Here is a 25,329-nt window from a genome sequence, read left to right as displayed (position 1 = left end):
TCCTGACTCTAGGGAAATAACAGGTTAGGCTACTTTCACCCTAGTGTTTTGGCTTTCCGTTTGTGAGATCAGTTCAGGGCTCTCAAAAGCGGTCCTAAACAGATCAGTTTTGCCCTAATGTATTTTGAATGGAAAACGATCCGCTCAGAATGCCTGTTTGCCTCCGTTCAGTCACCATTACGCTCTGGAGGCGGACACCAAAACGCTGCCTGCTGTCCACCTGACGAAGCAGAGCCAAATGGATCCGTCCTGGCACACAATGTAAGTCAATGGGGACGAATCAATTTTCTCTGACACAATCTGGCACAATAGAAAACTGATCCGTCCCCCATTGACTTTCAATAGTTTTCAAGACGGATCCGTCATGGCTATAGAAGACATAATACAACCAGATCTGTTCATGACGGATGCAGGCGGTTGTATTATTGTAACGGAAGCGTTTTTGCAGATCCATGACGGATACGCAAAAAACGCTAGTATGAAAGTAACCTAAGGCAAGGCTGGTCTATTTGAACTCGCCAGTAGGTAAATTTACCTCTGATACCTCCAGCATCCACCGGAGGGCGCCTCGCTGTACAGCCCCTGGTTGGGTGTATGTAAATTTATTAGTGTGTCACCAGCATCTGTGGTTGCGTTCATGGCTATGTTTAAGTAAAAATACGGTTTTGGCAAAACTGGTGTTTGAGTTGCTTTCCTCGTTCGTGACTTCGCTGTTTCCCAGGGAGCCCACCCAGGTACATGGCTTTTTACAATACAATGTTGTGCTAAGTGCTGGTTTCTTTCCCCAGAGCTGGAGCCAAGGCCTCATAACCCTCATACACAAGAGTGGAGACAGGTATGTCCCAGTGAACTATCGAGGAATATGTGTCAGCAGCAACCTGGGTAAACTCTTCAATTCCTTCTCTGAATTAGAGGATCCTCAGCTTCCTCACCCACCACAATGGCCTCAGCAAAAGCCAAGCAGGCTTTTGAAATCTGGGGTCCGAATGCATATCCAGACAAAGTGGTCAAAGTGGGACTCTGGGCCAACAGAAATTTTTCGCCTAGGATTCTGCAAACACATCTCCAGGTCCATCAGAGCACCTCTAACCGTGCCTGTTGAGGAGAGCTTGGCAGATTCCCACTATACCTTGCTTTCCAGAAGAGGCCATAGCCCCCCAAAAAACAAAGGACCCTGAAACAAGTCACTCAAACCCAGCCTGACCATGCCACCAACCAGTACAGCCTGACAAAGAGAGAAATCTAGAAGACAATACACAAGAGCTAAGAGGAATATATCAGCATCTGGGAGAATGACATAAGAACATCACAGAAATCCTGAGCCGGCACAGACTGAGCGTCCACAGCCAGTTCATTGAATCCAGGCAGTATTGACAGAGGTACATGTCCAAGGAGAGCATACTGTGCCAGCAGTGCACTAGGAGACTGTAGAGCAGGCATGCTCAACCTGCGGCCCTCCAGCTGTTGCAAAACTACAACTCCCAGCATGCCCGAACAGCCTACAGCTATCAGCCTACAGCAGGGCATTGTGGGAGTTGTAGTTTTACAACAGCTGGAGGGCCGCAGGTTGAGCATGCCTGCTGTAGAGGATGAGGCCCACTGCCTGCTGCACTGCCCCAAATGCTCATCACTGAGAGACACTCACTTTAGGAGACTCTCTGATCTCTTCCCAGACATCACCCTCATGGAGGAGGCGAAACTATTCATACTGCTGGGGATAGAGGAGAACACAGCGGCCATACCAGCGCAGTATGTCAGCGCCTACCATAGACTGAGAGGAGCCTGATATGTCACAGACTTCTATACCCGCACCCTGGATGTGTCCCCATCCCTACCCATTTATTTCCCACTTGCTTTGACAATGGTAATATGTATCTAGTCCTGCCAATAAAGTTGATTTGAATTAGAATTTGAGTTAGATACATGATAGACAGAGAAGATAGATAGATAGATAGATAGATAGATAAGATAATTTAGATAATTTCTCCCAGTAACAGTATTGTATTATAACTATATATTATTGCCTTTTCTAACAGATGATGATAGGTAGACTTTCTTGTTTGTATTGCCACTACCCTAGCCTGGACATGCTCCTGACTTTCTTTTCTGAATTCCTTACGTTCTTCCTCCAAACTCAGCAGCTTCATCACAGTCACCAATTTGTCGCTCGGTTGGTTTTATTCCTCCAGTTGTTTAGAGAAACTTTCAATGATGTGCGTGAATCTGTTAGCATGTCATTAATTATCTATCCATCCAGCGCCTGTAATTAACAGCTAGGCAGTGCAGCCACACGACTGTACACACACTGTGAGAAATCAATACGTAGTTATAGTACCTTCAGCATGAAATGTGCAGATATGACATACCTGTGTATACAGGCTGTACTGTCAGCTCCTATGAGCAGTGAAAGACAGGCCGCCAGTAATTACACAAAGAGTGTATTCTCCGAAAATCTCATTAAGTACAGTGTTATCGACCCTCTCAATTTGGGGTTGACTGGCAGTGCATGTAGCCTCTAGGAATAAATGAAAATCACAAAGCATGGGGGCTTCACTTAAAGGGGTTGTCCTGCAAAAAATATTCTAGTCCAGCCAATTGTTGGCATGTTTGCAAGCGTACGGCAGGATCTTTGCTCGTCCCCAATATAGGTAATGTGACGGATGGCAAACATGTAGTTTCCGGCATGTAGATCCAGCCTAAAGGAATATTCCACGTTCCACAAAAAAGTGTCATGCATCTGCTGTATAATGTTAATAGGCGGAAAATTCACTTTTTTTTGTATCTGAGTGGTACTATCCCATTGGGGAGAGAGCCTTAATCTGTGTGAGGAGCTGATACATGCTCATCTGGAGTTCTGGGAAGAAAGGGATGCAGATGAGCTCTTAACAAGCTCTGCCTCCAATGCCACCAGATGTAAGGCAGCTATCCTATAGGTCAGTGTTCAACCCTTTAAATAGGCCTTGAGACATGACTCAGATATTAAATAAGCCAGCACCTCATCTGCAGACATCTGTTTTGGGGTGATTGCCCCTCATCAGTGCAGAACAGAGAGTACTGGCTTAACTGGGTGAGAAGGCAATCACCCTAAAACAGCTGTCTGCAGATGAGGTGCTGGCTTACATCCCCTTACTTTTAAGGGCTAGGTTGTTATAGGGGTATTCTGACATGCTTTTAAGGGCTTGTTCAAACTGTGTCTTTTTCTGTGGAAATTTTGGTGCCAAAATTCTGTTGGCAAAAGACATTGTATGAGTGGTTCCGTGAGGGGGCTCCATAACTAACACCATTATTTAGGTTCAATTGTATTCGAAATTGTGCCATTTCCCTCTTCCCATCTACCATTTGCAGTATGTCACTGTTAGTCTGTGAATTGCTTGTATATTTTTAGATTACAGTCTTGCTTTGGCGAGACTTCTTACTTGTCTTTCGAAGAAATTGAGCATGTTAAATCAAGTGTCAATGCCATTTTTAATCTGTGCTCTTCACCTTATAACCTTGTGAGACAAATATGTCTTCACAATCTTGCTATTACTACTTAGCAACCAATGTTGTACTTAGGCTTGGCTATGGAAAACATATTACTTAAATGACATTTATCTGAACGCAGGTATGTAGAACAAAAATCCAGAGGACTCTATGTAATTGGAACGTCAGGGAGAAAGGCTGGAGTTAGGACATTTTGTTCTGATCAGGAGACAGAATAAACAAATTCTAGAAGACAGGGTGAATTCAAGTGTTGAAAAACGCTCATGAAAGCCTAATACTCTGTCAGCATGATGAATCTGATGTGTGCTGTTCATACAGGTAAAGGTATGTATAGAATATGTCCTGGAGGTCTGGATGAAAGCTATGATATTTCTTCTCTACACTCACAGACCTATCTGAATTCATATTATGTTCTCGGCCTGAGCAGTGTTAGTGACACTTGGAGGCTTCATGTTATATGTTGTTGTCTGATGCTGCTCAGCTCGGTGTAACTTGTCTGGTTCTTCTGCTTCACGTTCTTCATTCTTCATGTCATCATCTGGCTGTGTTGGTGGGAGTCACACAAGCTGTAAAGTACATAATATTTCTGAATCTGAGAAAATAGATAGATAGATAGATAAAAAAAGAAAAATAATATATAAATAGAAAAGAGAAAAGAATTCGCAGAAGTTAAATACACTGCCTGTCCAAAAAAAAGGTCACACTCTCTAATATTTTGTTGGACCGCCTTTAGCTTTGATCACAGCACGCATTCGCTGTGGCATTGTTTCGATAAGCTTCTGCAATGATTTATTTCCAGTGTTGCATTCATTTTTCACCATTGATGATGGTAGAGTCTGACCGCTGCACAAAGCCTTCTCCAGCACATCCCAAAGATTCTCAATGGGGTTAAGGTCTGGACTCTGTGGTGGTCAGTCCATGTGTGAAAATGATGTCTCGTGCTCCCTGAACCACTTTGTCATTTTGGAATATGCCCGTGCCATCAGGGAAGAACAAATCCATTGATGGAATAACCTGGTCATTGAGTATGTTCAGGTAGTCAGCTGACCTCATTCTTGGAGCACATACTGTTGCTGAACCTAGACCTGACCAACTGCAGCCACCCCAGATCATAGCACTGCCCCCACAGGCTGATATAGTAGGCACTAGGCATGATGGGTGGATCACTTTATCTGCCTCTCTTCTTACCCTGATGCATCCATCACTCTGGAAAAGGGTAAATCTGAACTCATCAGACCACATGACCTTCTTCCATTGCTCCAGAGTCCAATCTTTATGCTCCCTAGAAAATTGAAGCCTTTTTTTCTGGTTTGCCTTACTGATTAGTGGTTTTCTTACGACTACACAGCTGTTCAGTCCCAATCCTTTGAGTTCCCTTTGCATTGTGCTTGTGGAAATGCTCTTACTTTCACTATTAAACATAGCCCTGAGCTCTACTGTTGTTTTTCTTCAATTTGATTTCACCAAACGTTTAAGTGATCGCCGATCACGATCAATCAGGATTTTTTCCCCGCCACATTTCTTCCTCGAATTCGATGGGTCCCCACTATCCTTCCAGTTTTTAATAATGCATTGGACAGTTCTTAACCCAATTTTAGTAGTTTCTGCAATCTCCTTAGATGTTTTCTCTGCTTGATGCATGCCAATAATTTGACCCTTCTTAAACAGACTAACATCTTTTCCACGACCACGAGATGTGTCTTTTGACATGGTTGTTTAAGAAATAAGAAGCAACTCATTGCACCAGTTGGGGTTAAATAACTTGTTGCCAGCTGAAAGATAATCGCCCATGCAGTAATTATCCAATAGGAGGCTCATAACTGTTTGCTTAGTTAAATCCAGGTGGCGGGGAAAGGCAGTGTATATTTTTAAGTATTAGGCAGGTAGATAGATAAGTAGCTAGATAGAAGATATAAAAATAGATAGCTTAGAAATTACAGGTGAAACTCGAAAAATTTTAATATTGTGCAAATGTCTATTTATTTCAGTAATGCAAATTAAAAGGAATTGCATTAATGCAGCTTAAAATTAGAAATTTGTGAAAAGGTTCAATATTCTAGGCTCAAAGTGTCACACTCACTCTAGTCAGCTAATTAATCCATATACCCTAAGCAAAGGGTACCTCAAAATTGTGACTTTGGGGTTTCATAAGCTATAAGCCATAATCATCCAAAGTATAACAAATTAAAGTTTGAAATATCTCGCTTTGCATGTAATGAGTCTCATATGTTAGTTTCACCTTTTAAGTTGCATTATTGAAATAAATGAACTTTGCACAATATTCTAATTTTTCGAGTTTCACCTATATCTATCTATCTATCTATCTATCTATCTATCTATCTATCTATCTATCTATCTATTTACAGTGTATTCAGAAAGTCTTCAGACTATTTCACCTTTTTCACATTTTGTTATGTTGCAGCCTTTTGCAAATATTTAAAAAAAAATCTGGTTTTCCCCAACCAATCTGCTCTCCACTCCTCATAATGAGAAAGTGGAGACAAAAGTTGAGAAATATGTTTGCAAATGTATTAAAGGGATTCTGTCACCTCCCCTAAGGCAAAAAACGATTTAAAACCAGCCATGCAGCACAGCTTACCTGGATTAGGCTGTGCTGTTCAATCTTGAAATCCGTCCAGCAGTTAGTTCAAAAAACGAGTTTGATCAATGAGGAAATGCGCCGAGCCCAGTGACGTCCGATGCTCGCTGAGGGAAGAGCGAGCATCGGACGTCACTGGGCTCGGCGCATGCCCAGTGACGAAGATGAAGCTGCCGCCCTCAGTCTCCTGATGATCGCACAGGCGCAGCCCTCAGTGGGTACTGCGCCTGTGCGAGACTTCGTTCGGCAAGAGGGAGGGGGAGGAGAGGAAGGGGAGGCTGTGGCAGGCTGGAGGCGGCAGTTAGGAAGTAAAAGGAAGGCGGGCTGGGCACTGAAAAAGGGGCGGGACTGGGCTCTCTCTGAAGAAAAAAACGCCCCTCTGGGCACCTTCAGGATGCATTTCCTCATTGATCAAACTCGTTTTTTGAACTAACTGCTGGACGGATTTCAAGATTGAACAGCACAGCCTAATCCAGGTAAGCTGTGCTGCATGGCTGGTTTTAAATCGTTTTTTGCCTTAGGGGAGGTGACAGAATCCCTTTAAGAAGGAAAAACTAAAATTTCAAATGGACATAAATATTCAGACCCTTTGCTATGGCACTTGAAATTTAGCTCTGGGGACCTCCTATTTCTCTTGATCATCTATGAGATGTTTCTACAGCTTGATTGGAGTCCACCCGTGGTAAATTCAGTTGATTGCACATGATTTGGAAATACACATCCCTGTCTTTATAAGGTCTTACAGTTGACAATACATATCAGAACAAAAACCAAGCCATGTGGAGGAAAAAACTGCCTGTAGAGCTCAGAGACAGGATAATTTGGAGGCATTTATGTGGAGATGGGTACAAAAAATTATGTTTCACTGAATACTCCTAAGAGCGCAGTGGCCTCCATACTTCTTAAATGGAAGAACCAGGACTCTTCATAGAGCTGGCTGCCCCACCAAACTAAGTAATCAAGGGAGAAAGGCCTTGGTAGGAGAGGTGACCAAGAACTCAATGGTCACTGTGGCTGAGGTCCAAAGATCCTCTGTGCAGATGGGAGAAGCTTTGAAGGTCATACATTACTGAAGCATTCTACCAGTTTGGGCTTTATAGCTTTAAAGCCCCAAAGAAGCCTCTCCTCAGTAAAAGACACATGGAAAGTTTGCAAATAAGCACCTTATGGACTCTCAGACTATGAGAAACAAGATTTTCTGTTCTGATGAAACCAAAATTGAACTTTTTGGCCTCAAATCTAAGCGTCATGTTTGGAGGAAACTAGGCACTGCCAGATGCCATCCCTACAGTGAGGCAGAGGTGGAATGGGAACTTAAAGTGGCCCTGGAAAAAAAACTAAAGTGGCCCCATGTTGTAGACAGGTCCAAATTGACAGAAGTCGGGGCAATGCAAGTAGGCAGGGTGAGCAATACTACAGAGCAAACTACCAACTCATCAGAACGATATACCACAGTGCAGCACAATATATTGACCCAAAAGCTGTCTTTCTGTGGTAGCCATCCATAGATTTGAGGAGAGATGAGATGTGGGCCACAGCAGTTGAATTCAGAAGGGCATGTGTGGTCTCTAGCTGGGTACATGAATACCTGATTCTCACAGTGTTAATTAACGCTGAGATCTCATTATGTACTCAGCCAGTGGCAGAGAGGAAGGCCTAAGTGGCCATCTGGTCATTGGCCCACCCAGAAATTTCCCTGTAAGGTCTATGGCCAGTACGCACCTGCAGTGAAGCATGGTAACAGCATCATGCTGTGGGTGTACAGAGGCTGGGTACAGACTTGATGGCAGACTGCACCAAAGGTTTACCAGCCATCAAGACAATGACCCTAGGCACACAGCCAAGACAAGACAGGATGTAAATGTCCTTCAGTGGCCCAGCCAGAGCCCTGATTCAAACCCAATTGAGCATCTCTGGGGAGACCTGGAAATGGCTGTCCACTGATGGTTCCTATCCAATCTGACAGAACTTGAGAGGATCTGCAGAGAAGAATGGCAAATCCCCAAATCCATGTGTGCAAACCCTGTGGCATCATACAAAGTAGACTAGAGGCTGGAATTCCTGCCAAAAGTTCTTCAACTAAATACTGATTAAAGGGTCTGAATACTTATGTCAATGCAAATGTTTAGTTTTTCCTTTTTAATAAATTAGCAAAGGTTTTTAACATTCTGTTTTTACTTTGTCATTACGAGGTATTGAGTGCAGAATGATGAGGACACCTTGACATATATTTTTCCATTTTAGCACAAGGCCACAACATAAAGTTTTGTAAAAAAGTGAAAAGGTCTGAAGACTTTCCGCATTCAGTCTATAGATAGAAGACAGATTGGATACATACAAATATGAGGTAGGTCGGTAGATCAATGATTTCTAGCCAAGGTTAGTTAGTGGATATTGCTTCTAATAAAGTGTAGGAAAACAAAATGCATCTCCAACATACAGTAGTTCACTTCAAAACAGTCCAAATCTTCTAATGCTTCACACTCATATGTCATAAACCCATAGAAAGATCAGTTCTAGCAAATGTTGTGCCCTCTTTGTATTTTACTGAGTTCTGTGATTTGATGGATGAAAATAAATGTAATTTACATATAGAACTGTTTCTGAACGTGAAAACATTTGTTTAACAACCTGATACGGGAAGCCATAAACAGCCCAGGATTCAAGGATTCATCGTATATTATTCAATCCAGTCATATAATATTCCAAACCTGGTGCTAGATCTCTCCCCCAGAATGAAGTATACCGTAAATACCAAGGTGAGCCATTTATCAAATATAAGCAGAGGTAATGAACTGTCAGTTGTGGCTAACTCCTTCTCGGCAGAATGCATGAGAACTTCTTGATATGGGCGCACAGATGTCCGCGTCGTGTTATCTCTGAGAACCAGGTGTTAAACACAGAACAAAATATTCTATTTGATAAAAAAAATAATCAACAAAACTTTGGAGGATTACACATTTGTATGTTTCATTAGCTTTTCATTGTGTTGATATGTTCTAGAATGTTCTGAAATCTCCAAAAATCTGTCATGCTCCAGTTGTAATGTAACAAAATTATAATTCAATTACAATTAGACATATTTTACTTTATTTATGTAATTTTTATATTATTAACTTGTATTACAATCTAAATGTATTTTAAGAATGCTGAATACTTTTACAGAATGACTTACGATGGTGGAGCTCTCTCTTCCCCATAGAACCTGTTACATCATTCGTAATTTTATAATGTTTTGCTTTATTTCAGCCCACAGGTCAATCTGGTGTGACACATCCATTAGGGTTTCATGCTTCTATAATGCTATATAATGTAAGTAGGAAATGTGTTTTATTGAGGCCGCAGTATGTTCCTAAGTTGTGCAACTGTGTAAATTAGTGGTTGCATCCCCTCACGGCCTCCAGTCCTGTACAGAATGGCAGAGAGGAGTTGCGACCGTGGGTGTCATATTCTGGTAGAAGACAATTCTGGTAATTTAAAGGGAACCTGTCACCTCATTATCGCATATAAAACCGCCAGCATTACCTCATAGTAGCCCCCAGTCTGTTAATAATCATATGTTTGATCCTGTAGTCTGATGCTACATAAGCTCAAAAAATGCTGTTTTATTCTCCATCAGCGCTATCTTGCCGGTCCGCTTGAAGTCAAGGGGGCAGCGGTTTCCCTGCTTCAAGTCAAGGTAAGCACGCCCCCTAACCATCCTCTCTTTTGTCAGATTGACAGCCTGCAGTGCGGCCGGGATCGCATAAGTCTTGCGCGTGCGCCGTGCGCTCCTTGGTTAAGCACAATCCTGTCTCCGGCTACCGCTATTAGCAGGGTTTCGGCGGCGCAATGCGCATGTGCAAGACTTATGCGTTTCCGGCCGCACTGCAAGCTGTCAATCTAACAAAATAGGGGACGGACTTCAAGCTGATCGGCAAGATAGCGCTGATGGCGCTTAAAACATGTTTTTTTGAATCTATGGAGCATCAGATTACCGGATCTAACATATGATTAGTAACAGACTGGGGGCAACTATGAGGTAATGCCTTTTTGAGGGGACAGGTAGTGATGGACGAACATCGGCCGGGACGATTCATGAACACACGTTCGCGGAGGGCCCCATTCACTTTAATGGCAGGGGAACCTGAAAAACCTTCAGGTCATATTTGCAGCCAGCAAACATTACGAGAAGTACACAAATAGTCCCACAACATGGACAGTGATATACCAGAGGGGGATCATTGGCAACAATTCCCACAAAAAATATATATTTTAATCAGGGGCCATTTTTATGAGTCTTAAAGAGAAACTCTCAAAATTGTGCTCTGCCGGAGCCTAGAATTTTTTCCCCCCCTATCGGTTTGATATATACAAATGAGTCCATTAAAAAAATGCATACGTTAACGTAAATATTTTTTTTTCACCATGGAACTGTATGGTGAACGGACGCCACTGTACGGCATCAGTCTGAGGCATCTGTTAACGCATACAATTTTGGTATGCATTAATGGGATGGCAAGAATAGGATGTAAACCCAGCCCTAGGGTCAGAATAAGCACCAGTACACAGCGGAGCAGCGTGGCGGAGAGAGGAGGCCGCTATGTACTGACAGCGCTACCTGGTCCTGGTAGTCAGGGGTGAGGACTGTGTTTACCAAGGATCATTTTCTACTGGGAAATACAATGAACAGTATAATACACTAGAATCTATATAATATAAAGATATTAGCCCTACCCCCGAATAATAATACAATAAGGCTACTTTCACATTAGCGTTCGGGGTTCCGCTTGTGAGTTCCGTTTGAAGGCTCTCACAAGTGGTCCCGAACGCATCTGTCCAGCCCTAATGCATTCTGAGTGGATGCGGATCCGCTCAGAATGCATCAGTCTGGCATCGTCTGTCCTCCGCTCAGCAGGCGGACGTTCGGGTGTCCGCCTGGCCGTGCGGAGGCAAACGGATCCGTCCAGAGTTACAATGGAAGTCAATGGGGGCGGATCCGTTCAAAGGTGACACAATATGGTGCATTTTTCAAACGGATCTGCCCCCATTGACTTTCAATGTAAAGTCTGGACGGATCCGTCTGAATACAAATTGTACTTAGACTTTTTTAGTGAAATATAATGCAAACGGTTCCGTCTGAATGGATACCATTGTTTGCATTATAGGAGCGGATCCGTCTGTACAAATACCAGACAGATCCGCTCCGAACGCAAGTGTGAAAGTAGCCTTAGGTGGTCATTTATTGTATAGAAATACGTCTATGTTAGGCGTATTTCTGACACAGATTGTGGCGCAAAGGTCCTTAGCACCGCAATCTGCATATTTTTCCCACTCATGCCAGGTCTAAAATAGGATGGCGTGGGCAGGGAAAGGGATACGGTTATGGCCATCCAGTTAATGGATACCACTGCCATACATTGACCGGATAACACCTCTGTACAGTGACCGGATAACACCGCCATACTGTGACCGGATAAAATGGTATAAGATGGCACAGTACAGGGAATGACTAGGGGCACTGCACAGGTTGTGGTAAAAGGGCACAATTCAGGGTATAAGGGGGCACAGTATACGGTGAGGGGCACAGTACGGGGTGGGGGCCGCAGTCACAGTGAGACGGGGGGTGATTATGTGGCTAGAGATAAAAAATTCAATTGTCGGCCAGTACAGGCCCCAAAAATTAGGCAATAGGCATTCACCTGACAGCAAAGAAGTTTGGATTCTGTGGCTGGAGGTACATTAGGCGGTCACAGGACAAAAATCTAACTGTCGGCCAGTACAATCCCCAAAAATTAGGCAATAGTAATTCACCTGACAGCAAAGAACTTTGGATTCTGTGGCTGGAGCTACATTAGGCGGTCAAGGGATAAATATGTAACTGTCTGCCAGTATAGGCCCTAAAAATTAGGCATTCACCTGACATAAAAGGCCTTTTATGCCGCTGTATATACATAATATATACATGTGGTGGCGGATATGTGTGGGCTGGCATGAGAAAATTCTATTGCATGTGGTCATCACAGGTGTTGAATTCCTCCGAGATCCATGCCTCATTCATTTTAAAAAGTGTGAGGTAGTCCACACTGTCGTGAGCTAGGCGAGTGCGCTTATCGGTTATGATCCCCCCTGCAGCGCTGAACGTCCTTTTGGACAGGACACTCGACAAGGGGCGAGCCAAGATTTCCATGGCAAATTGTTCCAGCTATGGCCACAGGTCAAGCCTGCACACCCAGTAGTCAAGGGGTCCCCGCTTCTCAGAGCATCCACTGTGGCTGTTAACCCGATGTAGTCGGACACCTGTGGGTCTAGGCATTTCCTGAGGCTGGATCCAGAGGGCGGCTGTCGATGGGTTGGCTGCAAGAATGATCTTATATATACGAAGTGACCAATACATCATCAAACCGCCTTCTTTTTGCAGGCGCGCTAGGATTGATACCCGCACCTGTTTCACTGTGGGAGGAAATTCCAATGCCAGTACCCGCAACAGCAGAATGCAGCATCTCTCGCAGCATTGCCTGGAAATGCTGCATTCTGACAGCCCTCTCTGATGCTGGTAACATGTCCGTCATTTTGTGTTTGTACCGGGGGTCTAAGTACGTTGCCACCCAGTACAGGTCCTTGACCTTTATGCTTTTTATATGAGAGTCCCTCTTCAAACACTGGAGCATGAAGGCCCCCATTTGCACAAAATTGGAGAATGCTCAGGAGAATGTTGTCCTCGGTCTCCTCCCCCCAGGCACGGAAAACACCAGGGATCCTCGAAAAGTTTAAAGCCTGCTCTTATTGCTCCTCCTCCTCCTCCTCCCCCAGCCACCATCCTCCTCTGACTCCTCTTCAGACTCCTGCTGACTTGTCTCAGATGGAGCAGCCCCCCCCCCCCCCCGGGGAATTCATTCAGCATTGCGACTTCCTCATCTTCCAGCTCCTGCTCCTCGACAGCTTAATCAATGACACAACACAATGCATGCTCCAGAAAGAGGGTGTAAGGTACGATGTGACTGATAGTGCTCTGGCTGCGACTGACCAGTTTGCTGATCTCATCAAATGGCCGCAGAAGTCTGCATGCAACGCGCATGAGCAGCCATGGGCGCGGTGAAAAAAAAACAAGCTCCCCAGAACCTGTCCTGCCGCAGAGTTCGTACAGGTAGTTGTTAACAGCACATTTCTGCTGGAGCAGCCTATCAAGCATATACAAGGTGGAGTTCAAGCGTGTCGGGAAGTCACAAATCAGACGTCTGACAGGCAAGTGGTGTCGCTGCTGAATGTCAGCAAGGCGAGCAATGGCCGTGTAAGATCTTCTAAAATGGCCAGAGATTTTCCTGGCCTGCCGCAAGAGGTCCTGGACCCCAGGGTATTTGGAAACGAATCGCTGCACGACTAAGTTCAGTATGTGTGCCATGTACGGCACGTATGTCATTTTGCCCTGTTTCAGCGTGCTCAGCAGATTGGCACCGTTGTCGCACACCAATTTACCAACTATCAAATTGAGCGGGGTTAGCCACTGATCGACCTGTGACCACAGAGCTGAAAGGACTGTAGGACCGGTGTGGCTCTTGGCTTCCAGGCACAACAGCCGCAACACAGCATGGCAATGTCTCACCTGGCACGTCGATTAGGTTCTGGGGAGCTTGGGGGTGCAGCAGAAGAGGCGGTAGCAATGGAAAAGGAGGAGTCAGCTGAGGAGGAGACAGAGGATGGAGTAGGAGGAGTAGAAGAAGAGGCAGGCCTGCATGCAATCCGTGGTGGTAACACCAAATCCACATGGGTGCCAAGGGTTACATGCTTGTCGGCCATCAGAAGGTTCAACCAGTGGGAAGTAAAAGTTATGTACCTTCCCTGCCCGTGTTTGCTAGACCACGTGTCTGTGGTCAGATGTATCTTGGCACCGACACTGTGTGCCAGAGATATATTAACTTGCCGCTGAAATTGGCCATATAGTTCAGTGATGCCCTTTTGGGAGAAATATTTCCTTCCGGGAACCTTCCATTGCGGTGTGCCAATGGCCACAAACTTTCTAAAGGCCTCAGAGTCTACCAATTTATATGGCAGTAGTTGATGGACTAGCAGTTCTGACAAGCCAGCGGTCAGTCGTTGGGCAAGAGGATTATCCAGTGTCACCATTTTTTTACGCTCGAACATTTGGGCCACGGAAGCCTGCCTTGTGCCAGATGAACGCGACGATTGCATGGTGGAAGGTGGAGTGGAGGACAAATGGGAGGATAGAGGAGAAGGAGAAGAGGCAGTACGTGGAGCGCAGGGAGTGTGGCTTTGTGGGTTCTGTTGGCGTTGCTCCCACTGGGCTAGGTCATCCCTAGGTGAGTGCTGGGCTTACTGCGACTTATGCGTTGACAGCACAGGCTGCAGATGGCAACACTATTATCAGCAGCTGACACGTTAAAAAAAAGCCCACACTGCGGAGCCATGTGCCCGCATCCTAGGAGCGCAAGATGTGACCGTCCATGGTGGATGGCTCGCTCCAGATACATTTGCAGTCTGCTTTTTGCCTCCTGTGCACTGCGAGTTCTGCCTGCTTTTCCTCCTTCTCCTACCTATCTTCTGCTCCGTCTCTCCCTCTAAACTCCCCTCCTATTCTTCTCTTATGGGCACCCATGTGACGTCCATCGACACGTCATCATCGTCACCTTCACCACCACTGCCATTAGAGATCTCGGAGTAGGCAGCAACAGCGGGGACCACCCTCCTTGGACTGATCTGGGTACTGTCGTCAGACCGCTGGGTGGCGGCCGTTGCTACCTCCTCTTCCTCATTCGATGCCAAGAATGGCTGCGCATCGGTAAGGTCTGGGAATGGATGGGAAAATAATTACTCTGACTCGAGTGTAGGGGCTATGGTGGTGGTGGTGTCTTTGGGGGTGCACATAGCAGAGAGTGAGGAGGGTGCAGATACAGAGGATGAGGAGGGTGCAAAAGCGGAAGGCTGAGTGAGCCATTCAACCAACTCTGGTGCGCCCTTTGAAGTTATCACACACACCTTCTCAAACTTCCCACTTAGGCTCTGGCCTGGTGCACCTGCCTGACCCCTACCATCCCTGTGGAACGATCTGCCTCTTCCTCTGCCTGTCATTTTCTAAATGACCCTCTGCCTAAGTCCGTAGAGAAGAGCAGTATTTGTGGAAGAAGGTATTTCGCAGTCCTCAATCAGTATTTGGTGGAAAAAGGTATATAGCAATAGCACCCCTCAATCAGTATTTTGTGGAAGAAGATATATCTCACCCCTCGATCAGTATTTGGCAGAAACAAGTATATAGCACTTCTCAATCAGTATTTGGCGGAAACAGGTATATGGCACCCCTAAATCAGTATTTGGCGGAAACTGGTATATAGCACCCCTCAATCAGTATTTGGCGGAGGCAGATTTATAGCACCCCTCAATCAAGATTTTGTGGAAGAAGGTATATTGAAGCACTCAAGCAGTTTTTTGGGGGCAACAGGTATATCACACCCATTGCAATTAGTTACTCCAATAGCGTTTGTCCATCTATCTAGCTGCGGTATCGCAGCAGAACTGCACAATACAAATACACTATAATATAATTTGTATGTTAGAAAGGCCTCATGCACACGACAGTAATTTTTCATGGTCCGCAAAACAGGGTTCCGTTGTTCCGTGATCCGTGTCAGTTTTTTCTTCCGTGTGTCTTCCTTGATTTTTGGAGGATCACCAGACCAGAAAAGTGAAAACAAAATCTAAGTCAAGTTTGCCTTGAAAATGATAGGAAAAAAACGGACACGGATCACAGACGCTGATGACAATCTTGTGTGCCTCCGTGTTTTTTCACTGACCCATTGACTTGAATGGGTCCGCGAACCGTTGTCCGTCAAAAAAATAGGACAGGTCTTATTTTTTTGATGGACAGGAAACACGGATCACGGATGCGGATGACAAACGGTGCATTTTCCGAGTTTTCAACGGACCCATTGAAAGTCAATGTCACAGAAAAATCAATGTTGCAGAAAATCACGGAAAACGGAACAATGGACACGGATGCACACAATGGTCGTGTGTATGAGGCCAAAGTATATTATAAGTATATCACACCCCTCTATATCACACCTATCGATAGCACACCTATACTAGTCCTTAAAAGGACTTTTGTGGCCCTGTTAGCTAGCGTTTGGTGTCCCTAACTGTCCCTGCTCCAAAATGCAACCTCTCCCTACACTGGCAAAACACATAATGTAAAATGGGTGCCAGATCGGGTTCTGTTATAGGGTTGGGGGTGTGTCCATGGGCTGAAACGTCTCAATTGGCTGTCCTGTCCCACCTGATGGATGTGTCATGGGTAAAAATTTGGCGCTATGCAAAAAAATATGGCGTGTGCCAATATCCCTATATGTTCGCATGTTCAGCGAATCGCGAGCGAGCAAAGTTCACTGCGAAACGACCGCCGGGCGAACCGCAAGGCCATCTTTAGTGACATGTTACCTTTAAAGCCTGAAACATAAAAGAGCCTGTGAGCCCATGTAAGAAAGGTTAGGTATGGGGCAACATGCTCTGGCATTCTAGTGGACAGAGAAAAAGGGGAATAATAGGGTAATATTGGGGCCAAGGCAGGGTTGGACATAGTCAAGAGGCAGCCAAGAGATCCTCTGTTGAGGATGTGAGATAGAGACACAGGAAAAAGACTAAAGGGCCAGATTTATCACTAGCTAAGTACCTAAGTAAAAATAATGGAGTGAAAAAGTCGCAAATTTTTGCGCAATTGCTAAACCTGTGCAAAAATGTGAGACTTTTATTGGCTCTGTGCTATGCTCGCCAGTTTTCTGAAAGTGGGCGTGTTTTCTTATGTAAATTAATCTCTACACAGATTTACTATTGCGAAGATTTAAAAAAGTCGCAAAAAATTGCGCAATTTCACTCTAGTGAGGACCATGCTTATCTTATGCTACTTTTTAATAGAACATGCGACTTTTTATTAAAGACGTGCGTTTGTAAAGCTGCTTACTGAAGGATAAACTGCTACCGTCAAACAACATTTATCACAGTATTAAAGGACCATTAATAAATCTGACTTAAAAGTGGAGTGAGATGTAAGTGTAATAATAAATCTTGCCCTAAGGGTCCATTCACATGTCCGCAACTTGGGTCCGGATCCGTTCGACAATGTGCAGACCCATTCATTTTCAATGGGGCCGGAATGGATGCAGACAGCACACTATGGGCCAGATTTATCATGACTGACAGCTCACTCCACTATAACATATGGCTAAAGTCAGTTTTAGCCAAGTCAGATTTATGATCGGCCCTTTAAGACTGTAATAAATGTGGTTTGACGGTACCAGTTTATCCGTCAGTAAGCAGCTTTACAAAAGTCGCACGTTTTTATGAAAAAGTCGCATGTTTTTATGAAAAAGTCGCATGTTCTATTAAAAAGTCTCATAAGATAAGCATGGTCCTCACTGGAGTGAAATTGCGACTTTTTTGCGACTTTTTAAATAGTCCCAATAGTAAATCTGTCTAGAGATTCATTTACATAAGAAAACACGCCCACTTTCAGAAAACTGGCGAGCATAGTGCAGAGCAGAAAAAAGTCGCAAATTTGTGCGCAGTTTTAGCGTTTGGGACTTTTTTGGGACTTTTTCACTCCATTATTCTGACCTGAGCTAATGATAAATCTGGCCCTATGTGCTGTCCGCATCCGCATTTCCGGATCCGCACTTCCGGATCCGCAATTCTGTTCCTAAAAAAATAAAATAATATGTCCTATTCTGGTCCGCAACTGCGGCCAAGAAAAGGCATTTTCAATTATAGTGCCGGCGATGTGCAGTATGCGAAATGCGAAACGCACATTGCTGATGTCCTTGTTTTGCGGATCCTCAATTTGCGGATCGCAAAACACTTACGGACGTCTGAATGGACCCTAAGGAAGGGCCTGAATTATAAAACAAACAATTCCAATGGCAGTGTAAGGGTGGCATGAGAAGGTCCCAGCCATCAAAACAGACGAAGAGAAGAGGCTCCCAGCAGGTGAGTGTAAGGTGCAATAGAAACACTGACTATGACCATTAGAGATGGCCTTGCGGTTCGCCCGGCGGTCGTTTCGCGGCAAACTTTGCGTGTTCGCGATTCGCCGAACATGTGAACATATGGAGAAATTCGCGCCCGCAATATTCTTTTACATTGTGAAGAACTTTGACCCATGACACATCCATCAGGTGGTACAGGACAGCCAATTGAGACGTTTCAGCACATGGACATACCCCCTACCTTATAAATAAACCCGATCTGGCCGCCATTTTACATTCAGTGTTTTGCCAGTGTAGGGAGAGGTTGCTGTGTGGAGCAGGGACAGGCTGTTAGGGACACCAAACGCTAGCTAATAGGGCCACAAAAGTCATTTTAAGCACTAGTATAGGTGTGATATCAATATGTGTGATACACAGAGGAGTGCGATATACTTATAATATACTTTCATAATGAGTCAAAAACACATAGATCTATATAGTGATCACCTGGAATCAGGGGCCTAGGGGCTTACTAGGGCCATTTTTATATAGGGTAAGGTTCCGGACGGGGTCGCTCTTACCAGGGCAGGTGGTCTGTGGTTAGGCTATCAGGGCCAGAATAGCACCCCCTGTAGGGCAATATCAGGGACAGTTCTTTGCCCACCCTGTACTTCATCATCATCTAGCCCAGGGATGGATGTTTTTTTGCTTTCCTTCCTGGATTCATGGATGTGCACTGGAACCCCCCGGATTGTGGTAGGACATATGGTTTCTGATTTGGTGCTGCCGAACACCTGATTTAGTGCCGCCGAGCACTTGTTATTGCCTACCACATCTATGCTTTTTGCTTAACTTTAATAATTTAATTTATTTTCATTTTGAAGAATATCTTTTCCATTCACACGTCCGCAAAATGGGTCCGCATCCATTCCGCAATTTTGAGGAACGGGTGTCGACCCATTCATTTTCAATGGGGCCGGAATGTGCTGTCCGCATCCGCATTTCCAGATCCACATCCGCATTTGCGGATTTGCACTTCCGCATCTGTGCTTCCGTTTCTGCAAAAAATATAGAACATGTCCTATTCTTGTCCGCAATTGCAGACAAGATTAGGCAGTTTCTATTATAGTGCCGGCGATGTGCGGTCCACAAATTGCGGAATGCACATAGCCGGTGTCCGTGTTTTGCGGATTCGCAAAACACAGACGTGTGAATGGACCCTCAGAGTAAAATTATTAAAGGTTACGTTTTATCTTCATGTATATTCTTATGGATTGCCTTCCTTGTACAATGTTATAATATACTTTCTATGTTAGAAAGTGTATTATAGTGCATTTGTATTGTGCGGCAGTTGTGTGCGGTTCTGCTGCGATACTGCAGGTATATAGAGGGACAAGCATTATTGGAACAAATAATTTCTACTGGTGTGATATACCAGTCGTCCCCCCAAAAACTGATTGAAGCGGGGTGTTATATACCAATATACTTTCTTTATAGTGCATTTGGGTACTGTATAGTGCATTTGCGCATGTGCGTACGTGAAAATTACATTGCCGATATTTTGCATTGAAATATTTTTTTATGGAGATCGCAAATTCGAATAATACATCTGGTATGTCACTGTCCATGTTGTGGGACTATTTGTGCACTTCTAGTAATTATTTCTTGGCTGCAAATATGAGCTGAAGGTATTTCAGGTTCGCCTGCCATTAAAATGAATGGGACCCTGACAAGGGGACCTTCACTTTGACTAGAGGAAAAAAAAATTCTCTATCCTCTGTAAGAGCAGTGAGACTATGGAGCTCTCTGCCTGAGGAGGTGGTGATGGTGAGTTCACTAAAAGAGTTCAAAAGGGGCCTAGATGTATTTCTGGAGTGTAATAATATTACAGGCTATAGCTACTAGAGAGGGGTCATTGATCCAGGGAGTTATTCCGATTGCAGTTGGGAAGGAATTTTTTTCCCCTCAGATGTGGAAAATTGTCTTCTACTTTAGGAGGGTGTTTTGTCTTCCTCTGGATCAACTTTGCAGAATAACAGGCTGAACTGGATGGACAGATGTCTTTTGTTACTATGTTATTATGTTATGTTACCCACTAAGGGTGAATAACAAGCCATCCATTTGAAGCAAGGCTGTCGTTGTGCAAAGGCACTGAGGCCCTCGGTAAGAGCCAACTCAAAAAGAAACCACTTGCTTCTATATGGTTGATTCTAAGAGATTGCTGTAACATTAAAGTAATTGTACTTTCCTGTAGGAGGCTGAGAGGGGGTGGTCAGAATTTTTTAAATGTCCTACCCACCCAGCAGGACCTATCTTTATCAGTGAAATTGCAGATGGACTTGATGGTAAGGTGTCTTTTTGCTGATGACACAAAGATTTGTAACAGGGTTGATGTTCCTGGAGGGATACACCAAATGGAAAAGGATTTAGGAAAACTAGAGGAATGGTCAAAAATCTGGCAACTAAAATTTAATGTTGATAAGTGCAAGATAATGCACCTGGGGCGTAAAAACCCAAGAGCAGAATATAAAATCAGTGGAACAGTCCTAACCTCAGTATCCGAGGAAAGGGAGTTAGGGGTCATTATTTCAGAAGACTTAAAGGTAGGCAGACAATGTCATAGAGCAGCAGGAAATGCTAGCAGAATGCTTGGGTGTATAGGGAGAGGTATAAGCAGTAGAAAGAGGGAGGCGCTCATGCCGCTCTACAGAGCACTAGTGAGACCTCATTTGGAGTATTGTGCTCAGTACTGGAGACCATATCTCCAGAAGGATATTGATAGTTTGGAGAGAGTTCAGAGAAGAGCTACTAAACTGGTACATGGATTGCAGGATAAAACGTACCAGGAAAGATTAAAGGACCTTAACATGTATAGCTTGGAAGAAAGACGAGACAGGGGGGATGATAGAAACTTTTAAATACATAAAGGGAATCAAAAAGGTAAAAGAGGAGAGAATATTTAAAAGAAGAAAAACTGCTACAAGAGGACATAGTTTTAAATTAGAGGGGCAAAGGTTTAAAAGTAATATCAGGAAGTATTACTTTACTGAGAGATTAGTGGATGCATGGAATAGCCTTCCTGCAGAGGTGGTAGCTGCAAATACAGTGAAGGAGTTTAGGCATGCATGGGATAGGCATAAGGCCATCCTTCGTATAAGAAAGGGCCAGGGGCTTTTCATAGTATTCAGTATATTGGGCAGGCTAGATGGGCCAAATGGTTCTTATCTGCCGACACATCCTATGTTTCTATGTTTCCATGACCTGTGAAGAGAACTATACTTACCTGTTCCCTGCTGATTCATTCAAGGTCTGTTGGTCCCTGGTTGTCTCCACCGGACTTCGAGTACCCACATGTAAACTTCCTGCATGGACAGGATCTTGTGTGCCACCAGAGCTAATGACGTGACATGATGTTCTGCTTGGGGATAAGCCATTGCTGAAGCCAGTCAGATCCTGGCCAGAAGTAAACAAGGCAGGGACTGGAAGATGGATGAACGGAAGCTAGGGTGCAGAACCTGCGGGGAACAGGTAAGCATGCATGCCATGGGGCATAACTAAATAGTGGCGATTCCCAGAAAACCTCTTTGAAGGATATCTAGTTTATAAACCCTGATTTTAAAAGGAAAGTATTAGAGGGTTGCTATAATACCAATGGACCTTATATCTCCATGTGTTAGATGTATATACTACACCACTGGTATCCATGGACCCTGTGATCATCTAGGGACATATGGTTAATTTGCCTTTTGCATCAAGAAAAGCCACAGGGATGAATCAACTTATTTAAAGCAGAAGAAAATGACTACTTGTCAGTAAATAACGATGCTTACAGTAATTAAATGGAAAACTATAACCCACTGCTACTGTGGAATCTACCACCACAGGCAAAAATCTACCATTTATCATGAAATTTTCATACAGCAAGTAATAATGATATTTTTGCATTTCATCCGGAAAATATTTCAGTATGTCTGATGACTCAGATCCATTTATCTCCTTATAAATTGGCACTAAAACTTCAAGATAAGTTGGTTTAATGTAGGAAAGCAGCAACGTGTAGTATCCATAACTATACACCATTTGTACTTGCCATGAGAATTAATTATTTATGTTAAATTGCTTTGCAATGAAAGTTTATCTCACATTTACTTGATGTCATTGCCTGTGGCTTCTTTTATATTTTTGAGGGTTTTTTAAAAATATTTTTAGATATGACTCATTTCATTATAATTACATTGCGGGGTTGTCTGGGCCCTGAAAAAAATTGGGCCGGACACAGTGTCTGAGTAGAACCCTCCCCCACCACTACTCACCTGCTCTGGTCATCCCAGATCCTTTAGCCCATCTCTGTCCCCACCGCTTGTGGTCCAAGTCTGTGTGAATGTATAACATGCCAACTCTCCGCACATAACTGCTGTCAGGCAACCTGTAGACTTGGCGGTAATGTGCCATGCCTGCACACATCTCCACTGCAGCCACTGATTGGCTAGCGGGAACGTTTGGCAGGAACCACGACAACCAGAGCAGGTAAGTGGGGTTTTCTTTACATTTGCCTGACCATCCCAAAATGTTTTTCATGGTGGGAGAATCCTTTTAATGACAAAGGAGGGGCATTCTTTATATGCAACCTAAGGAGCTGGAGCTGCTTAGGTGGTCACTAGGTAAGGGAGCTCACTGCTACATTAAAAGTAGCTATCAGCTGTCTATTAGATAGTATGTAAAGGACTAAGGAATTCTAATTGGATTGTAAGTTAATGCAAGTGGTCCATAAATTGTTCTTTTAAGCAGATATCTGCTTGATAAATAATGACTGCTAGAGGATTCTGCTTGAGATATGTATACTATATCTGCACAAAGTTCCAGCTATTAAATGATAGCAAACGACAAAGAACCATCTCATGGAACTGTGTGTTGCTTTAAGATGAAGGGGGGAACTATCTCTCCTTAGGGAGAGAGCACCTTAATCAGTGTGAGGAGACTTAAAGGCCATACATGCTCCTCTGGAATTCTGGGAGGGAAGGGATGCAAATGAGCTCTTAACAAGCTTTGCCTCTAATTCCATCAGATGTAAGGCAGCTATCCTATAAGTCAATGGTCAGCTCTTAAAATAAGCCTTGAGACATGACTTGCATATTAAATAAGCCAGCACCTCATCTGCAGACAGCTGTTTCGGGGTGATTGCCCCTCATCAGTGCAGAGAGTACTGGCTTAACTGGGTGAGAGGCCTGTGTCCGGGTCAGGGGGGAACTAAACCCGCTTGAAGATGAAAGAATGTAGAATGAATCAATACCCAGACTAGATCAAATTCTAATTATTATTATAAAATTCTAATTATTACTATATTATCTTCCACGAATGCCCATGTTGTTAAATTGGTGGCCAGTGTCTGTTGCTGTCCCACTACTTCTTCTGTAAGGAACATTTTTCATGGGACTATTACTACTCCCATTATTATAAAAGCTGGGCTGCCCCCTCACTCCTTGACTGAGTGTAGGTTCTTAGTTTACTAGTTTAACCAGTGAAGGTGTGTTATTCTGATTGAATGCCAGTGTAGAAAACATTTGCCTTTTAACCAACTCTCATAATCTGCAACCTTCTCTAACCTTAACCTGTCTACAGTACTGACCCTGTGCTGCTTGCCTGGACCTTGGACTAGTTTCATAGAATTGCACGAACTCTGTCTGCCCTGACCTCTACCTGTTTACCCACTACGAGTATTGCCTGACCCCCTTGGTGCTTTGCACTGGTGTCTATGACCCCTGTGGGTCAGCTGCCAACTATACCAGGACTATTTCAATAGGTAGGGGTCTGGTGGGTCTGGTTTCAGCTCATCTAATCTAATATATCTAATATATAAAGCTGAGTATGTATGTATGTCCAATAAAGGAATCCGCACCGTCACATTTACAATCCCGAAATTTGGCACACAGGAACATGAGGTTTCCGGGAAGGTTTTAGATGGTGTCTCGGCTTTCTAGCATTACTATTCCTGAGATATTTCTACAAAAATGCAAATATGGCACATCACATGACCTACATTAGCCAATAGAAGCCTGCAGGTCTTTCTCTTCATTTCCCAACTTCATATCCCAACTGCCATACACGGCCACATGTCCCTTATCAGCCAATAAAAGCTTGCAGGCCCTTAGTGTCCACATACACACAGTTTTACACCAGTTTTACATAACAACCCAGCCATTTTTCGGTTAGGCCACCCCCCTTCCCACTCCGCAGCCGACAGGGATTGAAAAAATGAAGGTAAAAATCAACTTTTATCAGCTGCAGGGGTGGGAGGGACAGTGACTTTCTCCCTGCAGCTCATACTCAGACAGCACAGTGCTGCTGTCTGAGAGTGAGCTGTTCAAAAGGACATCTCTGAGATATTCCCCAAAAATGTACTGGCCAATAAAAGCCTGGTCACATGACCCTTATTAGCCAATAGAATCTGCAGGCCCTTAGTCTCCACATACACACAGTTTTACACCAGGTTTCCATAACAACCCAGCCATTTTTCTTCACTGCTGTTGGTCAGCTTTAAAGGGGCAGGGCACTGTGAATGACACTGTTAAGGGAGCGGAGTGCTGTGAAGATCACAGTTCAGGGGCAGGAAGGGTAGCCATTCAGGCCACCCTCAAAAGACAGACTTAAAAACCCCTCCCCCAGGCCCCACTAAGATGCGCCCCCTCCCACTCTGGAGCCAACGGGGATTCAAAAAATAAAGGTCAAAATCTACTTCTGTCAGCTGCAGGGGTGGGAGGGAGGGTGAATTTCTCTCTTCATCTCACGCTCAGACAGAACAGTGCTGCTATTTGAGAATAAGATGTCCAAAAGAACATCCCTATGTCTATCAAGCCCTGCGCTGGACGGAGGACAGGGAGTCTGGCCTAGAACCGGACCTCTGGCCACACTAGGGGCAGGCTGTTGTGGAGATCACAGTTAAGGGGATGATCCGCTATGAAGGTCAGTGTTAAAAGGGAAGATTGCTGTAGAGGCCACTGTTAAGGGGACGGGCTGTTGTGGTAATCACTATTAAGGAGATGGGGTACTGTGGAGGTCACTAATAAAGGGGTGGCCGCTGTGGAGGTCACTGTTAAAGGGGTAGGCTGCTGTGGAGGTCACTGTTAACGGGGCAGGATGCTGTCGAGGTCACTGTTAAAGGGGCAGACTGCTGTGGAGGTCCCTGTCAAGGGGGAGGGATGTGGAAGTCACTTTTAAAGGGGCGGGTGCTGTAGAGGTCTCTGTTAAGGGGACAGGAAACTGTGGAGGTCACAGTTAAAGGGACGATCCGCTATGGAGGTC

This window comes from Bufo gargarizans, chromosome 2, assembly GCF_014858855.1.
Source record: "Bufo gargarizans isolate SCDJY-AF-19 chromosome 2, ASM1485885v1, whole genome shotgun sequence".
Lineage (NCBI taxonomy): Eukaryota > Metazoa > Chordata > Amphibia > Anura > Bufonidae > Bufo > Bufo gargarizans.
The sequence above is the reverse complement of the archived record's forward strand: the minus strand, read 5'-3'. Positions refer to the sequence as shown.